Source organism: Cyprinodon tularosa, unplaced genomic scaffold (assembly GCF_016077235.1).
Source record: "Cyprinodon tularosa strain WSP-4 unplaced genomic scaffold, ASM1607723v1 ctg152, whole genome shotgun sequence".
Taxonomy (NCBI): Eukaryota; Metazoa; Chordata; class Actinopteri; order Cyprinodontiformes; family Cyprinodontidae; genus Cyprinodon; species Cyprinodon tularosa.
Genome location: NW_024038354.1, coordinates 681808 through 699613, shown reverse-complemented (window position 1 = coordinate 699613; position 17806 = coordinate 681808). Strand labels below are relative to the sequence as shown.

The window sequence follows — 17806 nt, the reverse complement described above, 5'->3', positions numbered from 1 at the left end:
TCCTCTCTCTTCCTCTCCCTCACAAATTTCCTTCCTTCCATTCATATTCTAATTGCTGCTATTTTCCCCTGAATTTCTTACGCTTCTCTCTAACTTTACAAACGAATCCCTTCTTCTTTCTCTCTGCACGTCAGAAATTCAAGCTGGTAAAAAATGAACATCTTCTGATGACGTCGACTCTCAAACAGTCACCAGGTAAAGAAGAAATCCATCAGATCCTGAGCTATCTCTGTATCTCTGCTGCTGTAGGTTTAGACTGCTGGAGGACATAGGGACCCCTTTTTCATCATTCTGCTTCATTCTATCTCTATTCTCCCACTCTGCAGAATCTGTTACACTGCAAAAAATAGAAATCTCAATAAGTTATTTTTTCTTAAAATAAGTGTGTTTTTCCTTGATATGAGGAGGTAAGTAAGACACTTTGCCAATGGAACAAGACAATTTCCTTTTAAAATAAGAAAAAACTATTTTATTGTCTCATTTCAAGTAAATATTATCTAACTATCTTATTTTAAGAGTAGAAATACTCATTCCATTGGCAAATCATCTTATTTACCTGCTCAAATTAAGGCTAAATATACTTAATTTAAGCCATTTTTTAATTATTTCTGGATTGTTTTTGCAGTGTAGTTCAATCTCTAACGTTCTGCTCTCTGCTTCTGTTTGGCTGTGACTCCATCCTGGAGAGAAACATCAGCTGTGCTGCTGCCATCAACACCTTTGTTTCTAGATGTTGGAGATCGGCCTGTTTTCCAGGAGACGGTTTTCACAATCATTGTGATTTAAAGAGTGACCAAACAACCTCTTCACAGACACATGGCCCAACACAGAAGAGCGCCCTCCTCTGGACAAGACTCAGCTGCACATCTACACCTTATGGACAAAGGACATTCTTTAGAGGACCAGAATGTTCACATTTTAGACAAAGAAGACAGGTGGTTTGAGAGGAAGGAAGCCATGTATGTTAAAGTCGTAGGGAAGCGGTCGTTCCAACCGTTGCATTTCCGAATTCTCCCGAGTGGTGCCCAACTTTATCGGGGTGAATAAAGTGAATGTGATTGGTTGTTTAACAAGGGGGCGGGATTTTTGTGGCGGAAGGTTCGCAGGCAAGTTTGATTGTGGCCAGTTTGTCGGAAGCATCTTGCTAACCAGTTAGCCGCTACCAGTTAACGAAGATGTTGTGGAAGAGGACGCCAGGGCGGCAGAAGCTTGGTTTGGTGTAGAAGGCTTCCAGCCGTACATGATTGAGCCCTTGCCTCGCAACGCTGCCAGTTCTGTTAGCTCTACGCCTGCTGAAGACACAGACGTCCATCCCCGTGAACACTGGGATGCAATTCAATGGGAAAGGAAAGGATTCTGATTTCAACCGTTGCGTATATTAGCTGCGACATATGAATCAAGATGCTATGACCGAAAACATTAGATTGACAGATGACCGTTGATATATGATTGGCCGAATTTAGGTGTTCAGGCTGACGTAGAACTAACTGGCCTGCAGAGGATAACGGAAAAAAACACAGATTTTAAGACAGGATTTTCTGAAAATAGAAATTTCCAAAATTTTGGGCCCTTTAAAGGTACACTATGCAACCGGTGTTGATTTTTCAGCGAGGCTCCCCCCAGAGGGCGAAAGTAAAAGTGCACTGTTGTAAATATGCACAGCTGTTCTCCTGGTTTCTCCGTCAAGCCAGGCGCGGTTGTTTTGAGCTTAGCAGGCAGGCAAACGCAACGAATGACTAATGCTGCGTTCACACCGCAGCTGGCGCTACAGAAGCAGCGAGTTTACATGCTAAGTCAATGGTTGACGCACGTCAAGGCGCAGCAAAAGGTCCCGCGGCGCGTTTTGAGCAGCAGGCGTAGCGCGTCTGAGCAGCTGAAGCAGCGCGTCGGGCGCGTTTAAGCATCTGACGCAGGGAGAGAGACACAGCGCTGATGATCAGAGGCTATGATCTCTCCTCTTAAACAGTTTATTGATGCCTAAATTAACTTAAAATGCAGAAATCTGCTGGCAGAATATGCAGTTTGGATTATTTAGATGAAAAACACCTACCAGCTGCTGCGGTGAACCGCGAGGAGGCGACCCGGCCAGAGGCTGCTGATGAAGGGATTCCTTCTGTCGGCGCACCGCTGGTATGTGGGGGTCTGAGCGGCTCCGACAGAAAAAATATTGAAGGCAGGATAATAATCTGAATGAACTGACTGCACTGATTACGTTGTCAGGTGTATTTTCTCGTTTAAACACATATTAAAACTACTTCATTCCCACTGATCACAGCAAATATAGCTGCAAGGCAGAGAAAGGATAGTGAAGCTCCGCCCAACGCGCGTCAGACACACTTTTGCACCGCGCAGCCAGAGCAGCAAAGCTGCTTCAGCCGCGCGTCAGAACTAACTGGTACAAGCATTCAGCGATTTTGCTGCTTTTGCTGCGTGAACGTAGCATAACTGCACAAAGATCGCCACTGTGCTAGCAACGAGAATGTTGGGAGCTGGAGAAATTCCACCTTTCTCCAGCAGAGTCCGCCGTGGATCCTCTGAGGGAGCCTCCTGCACAGCTGCAGCTCATCTAGATCATCAGAGGATCCACTACTTAAGCTGTCTTCAGACCTTGCCTCAACGCCGCAGTGTTGTTCCAGTTGGTCAGCGCTTAAGCCTAGATCCTCAGAGTAAATCTATGACTTTTGAATCCAGCTTGGATTCTAACCCCTGTGTCTGTTTTCCAGGAAACCTGTGCCTCCTCTGTGAAAGCTCTGGAAGAGCTAACCTGCCGAGCCGACCCTCTGAGCCAAACCCGAAGATTCACAGAGAACCTCCAAGCAGCTCTGGACTTGAGCTGGGTAACCCTAAGCCAAGGTCTGTTCTAAGTAGACGTGAGACGCTGAAGCAGCTACGGACTCTGCTGATGAACTCTTCTCCAGAACCAACAGTGACTCTCCCAAAGCTAACCTCAAGAACCCTCAAGGTACAATCAGTAGACTTCTGGAAATCAAACCTCTGTTGGCAACGCTAACTGAACTGTCTCTCACGCAGACTCCGGTGAACCAGAATCCAGGCCCCGAACCTGAACCAGAATATTCAGTGTGTTTGTGCAAAATAAAACTGTTAAACTTTCATCCTTGTGTCCGTCAGTGGTGTTCTGCATTCTTGGGTCGCTTTCAGTGAACCCATCATGACAGAACACTGCGGCCAAACTCAAGGCCCAGCAGATCACCTCACCCGTCGACTGGAGGAGCAGGATGCCCAAATTCAGGGACAAACCCAAACGCTCCGTGAGTTATACCGTCTAGTTGACTCTCATAACCAAATGCTACAAAGCTGTGCTAATTATCTGAACAGCGCTAATGCTGTACCACAACCATTTCCGGGTCCAGTTCCTCCTCCGAGGTCACCAGCAGTGACGTCATCAGAGTTCCGTCCTAGTCTCCCAGAACGATTTTCTGGCAACATGAAAGATTGCAAAGGATTTTTATTTCAATGTCGGTTGATTTTTCAGAACTCCCCTGGCTGTTTTTCCACGGATCACAAGAAGATAACTTTCATTCTATCTCAGTTAACAGGAAGAGCCTTGGAATGGGCTCAGGCAAGATTTGCCGCTGACGACAGCTTAAATTGCTACTACTCTGATTTCATTTCTGAATTTACCCAGGTATTCAACCAAGAAACTGACCAAACTATTGATTCTAAAGCTCTTTTCAATCTTAAACAGGGAAACTCTTCGGTTAATTTTCTATTAACTTCCGGGTTAAAGCGGCAGCTTCCGGATGGAACCAAAGCGCCTTGAAAGGAGCCTTTTTCATGGCATTAAACGAGCACATTAAAGATGAACTCGCAACCCTCGACGAACCTGCTACCCTCGAAGATTTAATTCGCCTCTCCATCAGATTAGATAATAGAATTCGAGCCAGAAACAGTTCAAAGAAGCAGAGTACACTTTATTCTGCCTCACATAACGTGACTGTTTGTTCTCCCTCTACAGAGCAGCTGCCCATACAGAGGCCTAAGTCCCAGTCTCTACCGTTGCCTGTTCAAGCCTCTCATTCGGGCGAAAGAGATGTCGAACCCATGCAGGTGGGACACACCAGGCTCACACCAGAGGAGAGACAAAGGCGTTTGCTAAGCAAGCTATGTATCTACTGTGGTGAGAGTGGACACTTCATTGCTGCCTGCCCGGCTAAATCAAAAGCCTGGGCCCGCCAGAGGATCTGAGGAGTCTGGCGGACCAAATAAACACTAAGAAATCTCCTCGACTGTTGCTGCCTGCCACACTTTTCTGTGCTAACCAGAGCCTCTCTTTCTCTGCATTCATCGACTCAGGCTGTGAATGTAACCTAATCGATTCTAACCTCGTCCAGCAACTCCAAATTGAAACTATTCCTCTGACTCAGCCTCTCAGAGTATCCGCTATTGACGGAAGAAGACTCCATCAAGTTACCCATCAAACTCAGCCCCTCGAGCTACTTCTGTCAGGTAACCACCGAGAGACGATAACATTTTTTGTTTTTCCCTCTGCATGTTCCCCGCTGGTGCTCGGTTTCGAATGGTTGGAGAAGCATAATCCTCACATTAACTGGGCTAAACGTCACCTGGAATCATGGTCCATCTCATGCCACGAAACATGCCTTCGTTCTGCTGCCCCCTTGGTGGGGGTCTCCTAGAGGTGGGGGGGAGATGGACTCTCCTGACCTTTCTTCAGTTCCCTCTGAGTACCATGATCTTGCCCCTGTCTTCAGTAAGGTCAGTGCGACGTCCCTACCTCCACACAGACCATACGATTGTGCCATTGAACTTCTACCTGGTGCTCCTTTACCTAGCAGTAGATTGTATAACATTTCTAAGCCCGAGAGAGACACAAAAGTACATCAACGAATCACTAGCTGCTGGAATAATTCGCCCTTCATCTTCCCCATTGGGCGCCTGGTTCTTCTTCGTGGGAAAAAAGGATGGTTCCCTGAGACCTTGTATTGACTATCGAGGTTTGAACCAGATCACTATTAAAAATAAATACCCACTGCCTCTTCTCGCCTCTGCTTTTGAGCCCGTACAGGGGGCTACTGTATTTTCTAAACTGGATTTAAGAAACGCTTATCATCTCCTTAGGGTCCGTGAAGGCGACGAGTGGAAAACTGCCTTCAAAACACCCTTGGGCCAATTCGAATACCTGGTTATGCCCTTTGGTCTAACCAACGCTCCAGCCTGCTTCCAGGCCCTCGTTAACGATGTTCTAAGAGACTTTCTCAACGTATTTGTTTTTGTGTACATTGATGACATTCTCATTTACTCCAAGGACCTCAATGAACATAAAAGACATGTCCGTCTTGTTTTACAGAGACTGCTGGAGAATAAACTGTTCGTGAAAGCCGAGAAGTGCGAATTTCATCAACCATCAGTCACCTTTTTGGGGTTTGTGCTCGAGGGCGGCCAGGTTAAACCATCTGAGGACAAGATCAAGGCAGTTTTAGACTGGCCAGTTCCAGAGAACCGCAAACAACTACAAAGGTTTTTGGGTTTTGCTAACTTCTATCGTCGGTTTATCAGAAACTACAGCCAGACCGCCCTTCCTTTAACTTCTCTGACCTCTGTCAAACGCAGTTTTCAGTGGACTCCAGAGGCTCAAGCAGCATTTGAAAAATTAAAGTCATTGTTTTCCAGAGCACCAGTCCTCATGCAACCTGATCCAACTAAGCAATTCATCCTAGAGGTGGATGCTTCAGATTCCGGTGTTGGAGCAGTCCTTTCCCAGAGACTAGACTCTGATCAGAAGATACACCCCTGTGCTTTCTTCTCCCGTAGGCTTTCTTCCGCTGAGCAGAATTATGATGTGGGTGACCGAGAACTCCTGGCCATTAAACTGGCACTGGAGGAATGGAGGCATTGGCTGGAGGGAGCTGAGCACCCGGTTCTTGTTTGGACAGACCACAAGAACCTGGCTTACATCCAGTCAACAAAACAAGCTAATCCTCGCCAATCCAGGTGGTCAATCTTCTTTTCTCGGTTCAATCTAATCATCTCCTACAGACCCGGATCCAAGAACGTGAAGCCCGATTCTCTCTCTCGTCTCTACTCCGTCGATCATCCCGAGACACCTGAACCTGTCCTTCCGGCTTCATGTACAGTGGGAATGGTCAACTGGGAGATAACTGACCTCATCAACTCAGCCCTGGCCACTGAACCCGATCGAGGTAACGGTGCATCTAATCGTACATAAATCCCATCTTCTGTCAGGTCCCGTCTCATCCAGTGGATGCATGCCGCCAAATTCTCTGCTCATCCAGGAGTCAGTAGAACAGTAGCTCTCATTTCCAGACGCTTCTGGTGGCCCACTCTCCACAGGGACGTAAAGGAGTATGTGTTGGCTTGTCCCACATGTGCCAGTAACAAAGCCTCACACCAACCTCCTTCTGGCCTGCTTCAACCACTTCCTGTTCCCTCGCGTCCCTGGTCCCATATCGCCATTGATTTCGTCACCGGTCTCCCTGTCTCTCGAGGTATGTCCACCATATTCACTATTGTTGACCGCTTCTCGAAGTCCTGCCATCTTATTTCGGTGCAGTCCGTCAACCATCATATCCGCCGTTGCCAAAGGATCTGGAGGGAAACCATCGCCACTCTCAACCAGTCTTCAGAAGCGACTAAGCGCTTCGCCGACGCCCGGAGACGTCCCGCCCCCGAGTACGCTGAAGGCCAGGAGGTATGGCTGTCCACTCGAGTCATCAACCCTTCAGCCGTCCGTCTCCAATTACCTCAGTCCCTCCGGATCCACCCCACCTTCCACGTGTCCCAGATCAAGCCTGTCTCCTCGAGCCCTCTGTGCCCTCCATCCGACTCCCCACCACCCGCCCTGGAGGTCGATGGACATCCGGCCTTCACGGTTCGCCGCATCGTGGACTCCCGTCGACGAGGTCGCGGATGGCAGTACCTCGTCGACTGGGAGGGCTACGGACCGGAGGATCGCCAGTGGGTTCCAGGCTCGTACATCCTCGATCCAGCTCTTATCGAGGAGTACGAGCGCTCCTGCCCATCAACCTCTTCCCTACCACCAAGGGGCGGTCGTTGAGGGGGGGGTACTGTTGGGAGCTGGAGAAATTCCACCTTTCTCCAGCAGAGTCTGCCGTGGATCCTCTGAGGGAGCCTCCTGCACAGCTGCAGCTCATCTAGATCATCAGAGGATCCACTACTTACGCTGTCTTCAGACCTTGACTCAATGCCGCAGTGTTGTTCCAGTTGGTCAGCGCTTAAGCCTAGATCCTCAGAGTAAATCTATGACTTTTGAATCCAGCTTGGATTCTAACCCCTGTGTCTGTTTTCCAGGAAACCTGTGCCTCCTCTGTGAAAGCTCTGGAAGAGCTAACCTGCCGAGCCGACCCTCTGAGCCAAACCCGAAGATTCACAGAGAACCTCCAAGCAGCTCTGGACTTGAGCTTGGTAACCCTAAGCCAAGGTCTGTTCTAAGTAGACGTGAGACGCTGAAGCAGCTACGGACTCTGCTGATGAACTCTTCTCCAGAACCAACAGTGACTCTCCCAAAGCTAACCTCAAGAACCCTCAAGGTACAATCAGTAGACTTCTGGAAATCAAACCTCTGTTGGCAACGCTAACTGAACTGTCTCTCACGCAGACTCCGGTGAACCAGAATCCAGGCCCCGAACCTGAACCAGAATATTCAGTGTGTTTGTGCAAAATAAAACTGTTAAACTTTCATCCTTGTGTCCGTCAGTGGTGTTCTGCATTCTTGGGTCGCTTTCAGTGAACCCATCATGACAGAACACTGCGGCCAAACTCAAGGCCCAGCAGATCACCTCACCCGTCGACTGGAGGAGCAGGATGCCCAAATTCAGGGACAAACCCAAACGCTCCGTGAGTTATACCGTCTAGTTGACTCTCATAACCAAATGCTACAAAGCTGTGCTAATTATCTGAACAGCGCTAATGCTGTACCACAACCATTTCCGGGTCCAGTTCCTCCTCCGAGGTCACCAGCAGTGACGTCATCAGAGTTCCGTCCTAGTCTCCCAGAACGATTTTCTGGCAACATGAAAGATTGCAAAGGATTTTTATTTCAATGTCGGTTGATTTTTCAGAACTCCCCTGGCTGTTTTTCCACGGATCACAAGAAGATAACTTTCATTCTATCTCAGTTAACAGGAAGAGCCTTGGAATGGGCTCAGGCAAGATTTGCCGCTGACGACAGCTTAAATTGCTACTACTCTGATTTCATTTCTGAATTTACCCAGGTATTCAACCAAGAAACTGACCAAACTATTGATTCTAAAGCTCTTTTCAATCTTAAACAGGGAAACTCTTCGGTTAATTTTCTATTAACTTCCGGGTTAAAGCGGCAGCTTCCGGATGGAACCAAAGCGCCTTGAAAGGAGCCTTTTTCATGGCATTAAACGAGCACATTAAAGATGAACTCGCAACCCTCGACGAACCTGCTACCCTCGAAGATTTAATTCGCCTCTCCATCAGATTAGATAATAGAATTCGAGCCAGAAACAGTTCAAAGAAGCAGAGTACACTTTATTCTGCCTCACATAACGTGACTGTTTGTTCTCCCTCTACAGAGCAGCTGCCCATACAGAGGCCTAAGTCCCAGTCTCTACCGTTGCCTGTTCAAGCCTCTCATTCGGGCGAAAGAGATGTCGAACCCATGCAGGTGGGACACACCAGGCTCACACCAGAGGAGAGACAAAGGCGTTTGCTAAGCAAGCTATGTATCTACTGTGGTGAGAGTGGACACTTCATTGCTGCCTGCCCGGCTAAATCAAAAGCCTGGGCCCGCCAGAGGATCTGAGGAGTCTGGCGGACCAAATAAACACTAAGAAATCTCCTCGACTGTTGCTGCCTGCCACACTTTTCTGTGCTAACCAGAGCCTCTCTTTCTCTGCATTCATCGACTCAGGCTGTGAATGTAACCTAATCGATTCTAACCTCGTCCAGCAACTCCAAATTGAAACTATTCCTCTGACTCAGCCTCTCAGAGTATCCGCTATTGACGGAAGAAGACTCCATCAAGTTACCCATCAAACTCAGCCCCTCGAGCTACTTCTGTCAGGTAACCACCGAGAGACGATAACATTTTTTGTTTTTCCCTCTGCATGTTCCCCGCTGGTGCTCGGTTTCGAATGGTTGGAGAAGCATAATCCTCACATTAACTGGGCTAAACGTCACCTGGAATCATGGTCCATCTCATGCCACGAAACATGCCTTCGTTCTGCTGCCCCCTTGGTGGGGGTCTCCTAGAGGTGGGGGGGAGATGGACTCTCCTGACCTTTCTTCAGTTCCCTCTGAGTACCATGATCTTGCCCCTGTCTTCAGTAAGGTCAGTGCGACGTCCCTACCTCCACACAGACCATACGATTGTGCCATTGAACTTCTACCTGGTGCTCCTTTACCTAGCAGTAGATTGTATAACATTTCTAAGCCCGAGAGAGACACAAAAGTACATCAACGAATCACTAGCTGCTGGAATAATTCGCCCTTCATCTTCCCCATTGGGCGCCTGGTTCTTCTTCGTGGGAAAAAAGGATGGTTCCCTGAGACCTTGTATTGACTATCGAGGTTTGAACCAGATCACTATTAAAAATAAATACCCACTGCCTCTTCTCGCCTCTGCTTTTGAGCCCGTACAGGGGGCTACTGTATTTTCTAAACTGGATTTAAGAAACGCTTATCATCTCCTTAGGGTCCGTGAAGGCGACGAGTGGAAAACTGCCTTCAAAACACCCTTGGGCCAATTCGAATACCTGGTTATGCCCTTTGGTCTAACCAACGCTCCAGCCTGCTTCCAGGCCCTCGTTAACGATGTTCTAAGAGACTTTCTCAACGTATTTGTTTTTGTGTACATTGATGACATTCTCATTTACTCCAAGGACCTCAATGAACATAAAAGACATGTCCGTCTTGTTTTACAGAGACTGCTGGAGAATAAACTGTTCGTGAAAGCCGAGAAGTGCGAATTTCATCAACCATCAGTCACCTTTTTGGGGTTTGTGCTCGAGGGCGGCCAGGTTAAACCATCTGAGGACAAGATCAAGGCAGTTTTAGACTGGCCAGTTCCAGAGAACCGCAAACAACTACAAAGGTTTTTGGGTTTTGCTAACTTCTATCGTCGGTTTATCAGAAACTACAGCCAGACCGCCCTTCCTTTAACTTCTCTGACCTCTGTCAAACGCAGTTTTCAGTGGACTCCAGAGGCTCAAGCAGCATTTGAAAAATTAAAGTCATTGTTTTCCAGAGCACCAGTCCTCATGCAACCTGATCCAACTAAGCAATTCATCCTAGAGGTGGATGCTTCAGATTCCGGTGTTGGAGCAGTCCTTTCCCAGAGACTAGACTCTGATCAGAAGATACACCCCTGTGCTTTCTTCTCCCGTAGGCTTTCTTCCGCTGAGCAGAATTATGATGTGGGTGACCGAGAACTCCTGGCCATTAAACTGGCACTGGAGGAATGGAGGCATTGGCTGGAGGGAGCTGAGCACCCGGTTCTTGTTTGGACAGACCACAAGAACCTGGCTTACATCCAGTCAACAAAACAAGCTAATCCTCGCCAATCCAGGTGGTCAATCTTCTTTTCTCGGTTCAATCTAATCATCTCCTACAGACCCGGATCCAAGAACGTGAAGCCCGATTCTCTCTCTCGTCTCTACTCCGTCGATCATCCCGAGACACCTGAACCTGTCCTTCCGGCTTCATGTACAGTGGGAATGGTCAACTGGGAGATAACTGACCTCATCAACTCAGCCCTGGCCACTGAACCCGATCGAGGTAACGGTGCATCTAATCGTACATAAATCCCATCTTCTGTCAGGTCCCGTCTCATCCAGTGGATGCATGCCGCCAAATTCTCTGCTCATCCAGGAGTCAGTAGAACAGTAGCTCTCATTTCCAGACGCTTCTGGTGGCCCACTCTCCACAGGGACGTAAAGGAGTATGTGTTGGCTTGTCCCACATGTGCCAGTAACAAAGCCTCACACCAACCTCCTTCTGGCCTGCTTCAACCACTTCCTGTTCCCTCGCGTCCCTGGTCCCATATCGCCATTGATTTCGTCACCGGTCTCCCTGTCTCTCGAGGTATGTCCACCATATTCACTATTGTTGACCGCTTCTCGAAGTCCTGCCATCTTATTTCGGTGCAGTCCGTCAACCATCATATCCGCCGTTGCCAAAGGATCTGGAGGGAAACCATCGCCACTCTCAACCAGTCTTCAGAAGCGACTAAGCGCTTCGCCGACGCCCGGAGACGTCCCGCCCCCGAGTACGCCGAAGGCCAGGAGGTATGGCTGTCCACTCGAGTCATCAACCCTTCAGCCGTCCGTCTCCAATTACCTCAGTCCCTCCGGATCCACCCCACCTTCCACGTGTCCCAGATCAAGCCTGTCTCCTCGAGCCCTCTGTGCCCTCCATCCGACTCCCCACCACCCGCCCTGGAGGTCGATGGACATCCGGCCTTCACGGTTCGCCGCATCGTGGACTCCCGTCGACGAGGTCGCGGATGGCAGTACCTCGTCGACTGGGAGGGCTACGGACCGGAGGATCGCCAGTGGGTTCCAGGCTCGTACATCCTCGATCCAGCTCTTATCGAGGAGTACGAGCGCTCCTGCCCATCAACCTCTTCCGGACCACCAAGGGGCGGTCGTTGAGGGGGGGGTACTGTTGGGAGCTGGAGAAATTCCACCTTTCTCCAGCAGAGTCTGCCGTGGATCCTCTGAGGGAGCCTCCTGCACAGCTGCAGCTCATCTAGATCATCAGAGGATCCACTACTTACGCTGTCTTCAGACCTTGACTCAATGCCGCAGTGTTGTTCCAGTTGGTCAGCGCTTAAGCCTAGATCCTCAGAGTAAATCTATGACTTTTGAATCCAGCTTGGATTCTAACCCCTGTGTCTGTTTTCCAGGAAACCTGTGCCTCCTCTGTGAAAGCTCTGGAAGAGCTAACCTGCCGAGCCGACCCTCTGAGCCAAACCCGAAGATTCACAGAGAACCTCCAAGCAGCTCTGGACTTGAGCTTGGTAACCCTAAGCCAAGGTCTGTTCTAAGTAGACGTGAGACGCTGAAGCAGCTACGGACTCTGCTGATGAACTCTTCTCCAGAACCAACAGTGACTCTCCCAAAGCTAACCTCAAGAACCCTCAAGGTACAATCAGTAGACTTCTGGAAATCAAACCTCTGTTGGCAACGCTAACTGAACTGTCTCTCACGCAGACTCCGGTGAACCAGAATCCAGGCCCCGAACCTGAACCAGAATATTCAGTGTGTTTGTGCAAAATAAAACTGTTAAACTTTCATCCTTGTGTCCGTCAGTGGTGTTCTGCATTCTTGGGTCGCTTTCAGTGAACCCATCATGACAGAGAATGCTTTTAACTGGGGGGTGTAGCAGTTCTCGCCGTAAAGCAAGACTGACTCTCGCGAGACTTCTGAGCCTGTGGGTGCGGGTCGGTGCTCCTGCAATTGCAAGTGCGGTATTTCCCACACAGACCACCAGGGCGGCCGAGAATACCTTTGTTCAACCTGAAATGACTCATTTAATCATCCAAAACGTTATGGAACACATTAATTAACTGAAAAATGTTGCATAGTGTGCCTTTTTATAGTTGGATGTGTGTATATATCATGTAAAACTGTAACTAGAGCGTGTAACAAAAGTAATTTCCCTCTGGGATTATTAAAGTATTTCTGATTCTGATTCTGATTTAATGCCTCCCTTGTAGGATGATTTTTTTTTTTGTTCCAGTTAATATTTAACATGTTCAACTATCCGTAAATCCCTTTAAAGAGACAAAAATTTCGCCCAGTTAAACGTTCCCGAGAAAATCCTCTAAAGTCTAATGATCACATTTCCCAGTTTGTCGGCTTTAATTCCAGTGTTGATAAAGTAAAATTTTGTTTTGCTGCAGAGGCTCCAGCTTGTTCTGTACTTCATCAGAAACCACCGTTTACCAGCGGTGGACAAAGGACTTAACAGCAGTACTAGAGTAAAAGTATTAATAGTCATAGTCAAATCTGACTCAACTACAAGTAAAAGTTACTCAGTAAAACATCTTCTCAAGTTTAACCACTGAAGTATTTTCTTTTAAAAATACTTAAATGTTCAGAAATTCAAATAAATGTTTTAATATCAGAACATTTCTGTCAAATTTTCTGATTAATTTTAAAGAAGCTGTAACTTTCAGAAACCACCTGATGTATCGATGCGTAGAACCGCCTGATATAGATTCTACACCACCTGTAAAGAACTTCAGCATAAAAATACCACAACAAAAATAGAGATATTTTCATTACTTCCTATTTATAAACAAAACAAAAATAAAACAGAAATATCTTTTTGCATAATTAAAATAATTTAAAATGATGAATCGAATAATTTAAAGTCATTTAAACAATCAATTAAAAACTTGCATTTATTTACCTTTTATTGATAAATAAATCTAATTTGAAATAATTTGAGGTATTTTAAGGGATTATTTTCTGGGCTTAACAGCCTGAAATGTCTGAGAGATTCAAAAAAGTTTGTCCTCCTATGGTTTGTGCAGTGGCGGTTCTAGACCAAATGTACCAGGGGGGCCAGGAGGGGGCCAGGATGTTTTCATTGGGGCAGAGAAAAGCCTAAAAATAAAAAAAACAGGGATTGAAATATCAAAGCATAGAGCTTTGAATCCTGAGATTGGAGGTTCGATCCCTCACTCCCACAGACTGCCACTCTGGGTCCCTGAGCAAGACCCTTAACCTCACACTGCTCCCCGGGCGCCTCACAATGGCAGCCCACTGCTCCCCAATGAGATGAGTTAAATGCAGAGAAGTAATTTCCCTCTGGGATTATTAGAGTATATCAAATAAAATAAATAAAAAAATAAACGAAATAAAAATGATTTTAATATACATTAATAATTTAGGAATTTAACATTTTTTTTTACTTAATTTAAGTTGAAATTACAGTTAATATAAAATCTGAATTAGAATTTAATTTGAGTTTAAGTTCAGTATTTGTTTTACGTTTGTTTTTTTTTTGAAAAAAAAAAAAATTAGCAGATAAAAACTGGGATCCTATCTCAATACCACTGATGCTATGTTTTAAACAGTTAATAAAACCGAATTTGTAAAGAAAAAAATGGAATAGATCCAAAGGATCTATCAGTAACCATTTCTGTTCCAGCGCATATCATCATTAGAATTTCTTTGAGTACTATGTCTTCAGTACAGGGGCCATAACAGGGGCCAGGACTTGATCTACAGGGGCCCCGGCCCCCGTTGGCCCCTGTCTAGAACCGCCCATGGGTTTGTGTGATTCAGATCTAATATTCTAGCTCTATGTGGACCATCCCATATGCAGATAAAAAAAGTCACATGGCCTTCATTTATTAATCCACTCCATCATTAAATACACTATTAATTAAATACATAGTTTAATGTCTCATTACACAATTCAAAACACATTTAAAATAAAATGATCAATTGAGTAATTTAATGTAATGGGGGGGATGCAGCATCCTTGGGATAAGAGGATCCAGTTTTTCGATCCCGTGGTGTTTTTGCATAAAGTTTGCATGCTCTGCAGGTGGCTCTGGTTTCCTCCCACAGACCATAAACATGGCCGCTCCGTTAACAGACTGCTGCTTTGAATGCCACCTAAACAAACATTCATCCACATGAATTTTTGTTCAAATATCTTTACACCAAATCTCATGGCCGCAGTGGGGGAGCTCGAAGTGCTGCAGCACCCCCTAGGGGTGAGAGGGAGATTTATCAAAAATTTATTAAAAATACTTTTTACATTTTTAAAATTTCTTATGAATACTTTGGGAAAAGATTTTGACTTTTTTGAATGTTGCTATTACGTGTATATGGATTTTTATTTCTTTATTTTGAGGCCTTATCAACACAAGCTATGTTGTCATGGCAACGTCAAGCATTCTAGGGCGTGGTCTCCCGCTTGCGGCAGCAGACTAGAAAATGTACAAAGTCCAATGACAGAAGCTAGGAGGTACGGAAGCCCAGAGTGGTCATACTCTACTTTTATTTTTCCTTTGCCTGTCGTGGCTGAACAACTAATTATTTTCTCGAGATAACAAGATACTTATCTCATTATCAGGAGAAAATAGTTATTGATCTCTTAAGATAACAAACTGATTAAGCTGTCTGAGTTATGAATGAGGCTGGTCAACAGCCCTGGATTCCCAGTCCATCCATGCCTGTGGGGCCCATAGTTGTGCAGTCGTGGTACCGCCTGTGCGCAAATAATCTGTTTATTAGTTTCCTTCAGTTTATTAGATGATTGGATTGCATGCAAATCTTTAATCTGGACTAATTTTGTTCAGAAACACCTGGAGGTATAGGTCTGACTGCTAATGAATCAGAAGGGGAAGCAAATCATCAAACCAACAACGTTGTCTCGTTACCTTAAAGTTAAATTTAGGATTATTTACAGGATTACAGACAGGCGGCCATGACTTCTAAATCATCTCCTGCTGTTGTCGTGTTGAAGGATGGAATCAGTTTTAACACAACAATCATCTCGTTATGATGAGGAAACGGCTTCGTTATCTTTAGATAATGAAAAAAATAACCTCTGTGAAAAAGTATCGGAGGGACACGGCCGTTCTGGGCTTCCGTAAAGAGTTAATACCTCAACATTTGTACACCTGTAACCGTGGCAACCTGCCTGTAGCCTGCAGTTTAATATAACCATAATATTTTATAGTGTTATTTTGATCCTGTGATCTTTGTGTAATGGAGAACTGTTCAATAACGTTGAAATAGTATAATGATATAATTACTGCCTTGTGGTTTGCAGAAAAGGATTTTGTAGCTAATATAGTCACGTGTGACATAAGCCCAGCTGACCAAATCTAAGCTCTTATAGTGTTATGGTGAAGTTTAATTAATAGCTCAGATATTCACCTGAGAACTAATGATGTCTGTGTTACAGACCCTGGTTGCACTGAAGTGTATACGACAATAAAGTAGCGAACCTCAATCTATCTATCTATTTATTTTTATTGTATTATAAATAGGCCTAAAGGCTCAAAGGTCTTCTGTCCCAAAAACTAAACAAAACAGTTTTCTTCTAGCGGCTCTGCCACATTTCTGGGTTTGTTATCATGACCTTAATCCCAAACCAGTGGAACTGATCCTGAAGCTGCTACTGGTGGTTCTGGGATTGCACATAAATGCCTATAAATAGGAGAGAGCTGCAGCAGCCTGCAGGCAGTAAAGCTGCATACTGGTTTTTCCACCAGTTCCACGATCAATAACTGGGTTTGTTGGAGTTATTGGTTATTTGGTGATAACATGAGCAGGAGCTGCTTTCCATTTTTAGACATACAAATGTTTTCTGTACCTTCTAAATCTCACATTTTAGTCTCTTCATCATTTACTAAAAAATTCTCAGGGAATTGCCAACATGCAGATCTCAGAAAAAAGCTTTTAGTTTAACTAAAAATGGAAACTTTACTGTAAATTCTCCGGTTTGGTGATTATAAATACATGAACAACTAAATAAACAGATACATTTTTAGAACTATATGAAATATTGAAGCTCTGATGCAGCTGAAGCTCAGTCAAATCTTTCCAACGTCAGTTTCTCCTGTTTCTGGAGTCAGAGCGTCACTGCTGGACTCTGACACCTCATGGTCACCAAACAGAAGCGGCTCTGCTCTGACTCAGCCCTACTGTCGGTAAACCAGGCGGCTCCTCTGCAGGCACAGAAACAATAGAGGGAACAATTCCAATGAATCCGCCTCGTTACAAGGATCAACGTTGGATGTTAATAAAGAAACTTTGTCACAATAAAACCATCTATGAAAGACAAAACAAATGTGTCTCTGCCTTTTGTTGTTCCTGTCTGTGATCCTGTGATCAATAACGGAGCCTGAAGCTCCCATCGATCTTAGTTTGCCAGTGGAAACTTCAAATCAATCATGACTATTGATCTAAACACAAACCTCACATTGCAATCATTTCTTGTTAAATTGTTCTACAAAGATAAACTGAATTAAATCCTTATCAGTAATGATAATATTAATTATTAGTTTTTAAGGTTTTAAGATGTTTATAAAGGAATTAATGATGAGAACCTGGAAGAACAGAATCGAAGGACGTAAACAGAAAACGACGACAGGATAAAGTTTAATCTGAGGCCACAGGCTTTAAATTACAGAAACAGGTGAGGATTAATCTATTAAAACACAACTCGGTGTGACGAGTCATATTGGTATGACGGAGTATTAGAGCCAGGCTACAGATTTTTACATTTTATTTTGAGAATAATGACGCAATAATACGAGAATAAAGTCATCATTCAACAACCCGTTTCAGAAAGAAAGCTTGGAGCTCCGCCCAGCAGATGACGGCCGACCAGCTCCACCAATCAGCAGCCAGAGTCCACTTTGACATCCTGCCCAGTGTGATGCTGCTGCTAAAAGATTTCCTGATTTGTCAAACTGATGCTAAAGTAGAACTTCACATGATGCTCCACATTCCTCACTTTAGGGAAGAAAGAGATTCTTGAAAGAGTTGATATAAAATACAACTTGTTTCTCTTAATGTTACGACTTTATTCTAGAAATTTTATTACTTTATTCTCATAATGTTACAACTTTATTCTCGTAAATTTCCAACTTTTTTCTCGTAATGTTACGACTTTAATCTTGTAATTTTACAACTATTCTCGAAATTTTATTATTTTATTCTCACAATGTTACAAATTTATTCTTGTAACTTTACGACTTTATTGTCGTATTGTTATGACATTATTCTCGTAACTTTATTACTTTATTCTCATAATTTTACGACTTTATTCTCGCAATTTTATT

At 45.1% G+C, this 17806-nt stretch overlaps 1 protein-coding gene across 1 annotated transcript in view; it reads right to left on the bottom strand.

Annotated features, from left to right (window-relative positions):
• arhgef3 (Rho guanine nucleotide exchange factor (GEF) 3) overlaps positions 1-17806 on the bottom strand; it is a 58595-nt gene that overhangs the window by 25154 nt on the left and 15635 nt on the right. The gene's annotated exons all lie outside the window — the stretch shown is intronic.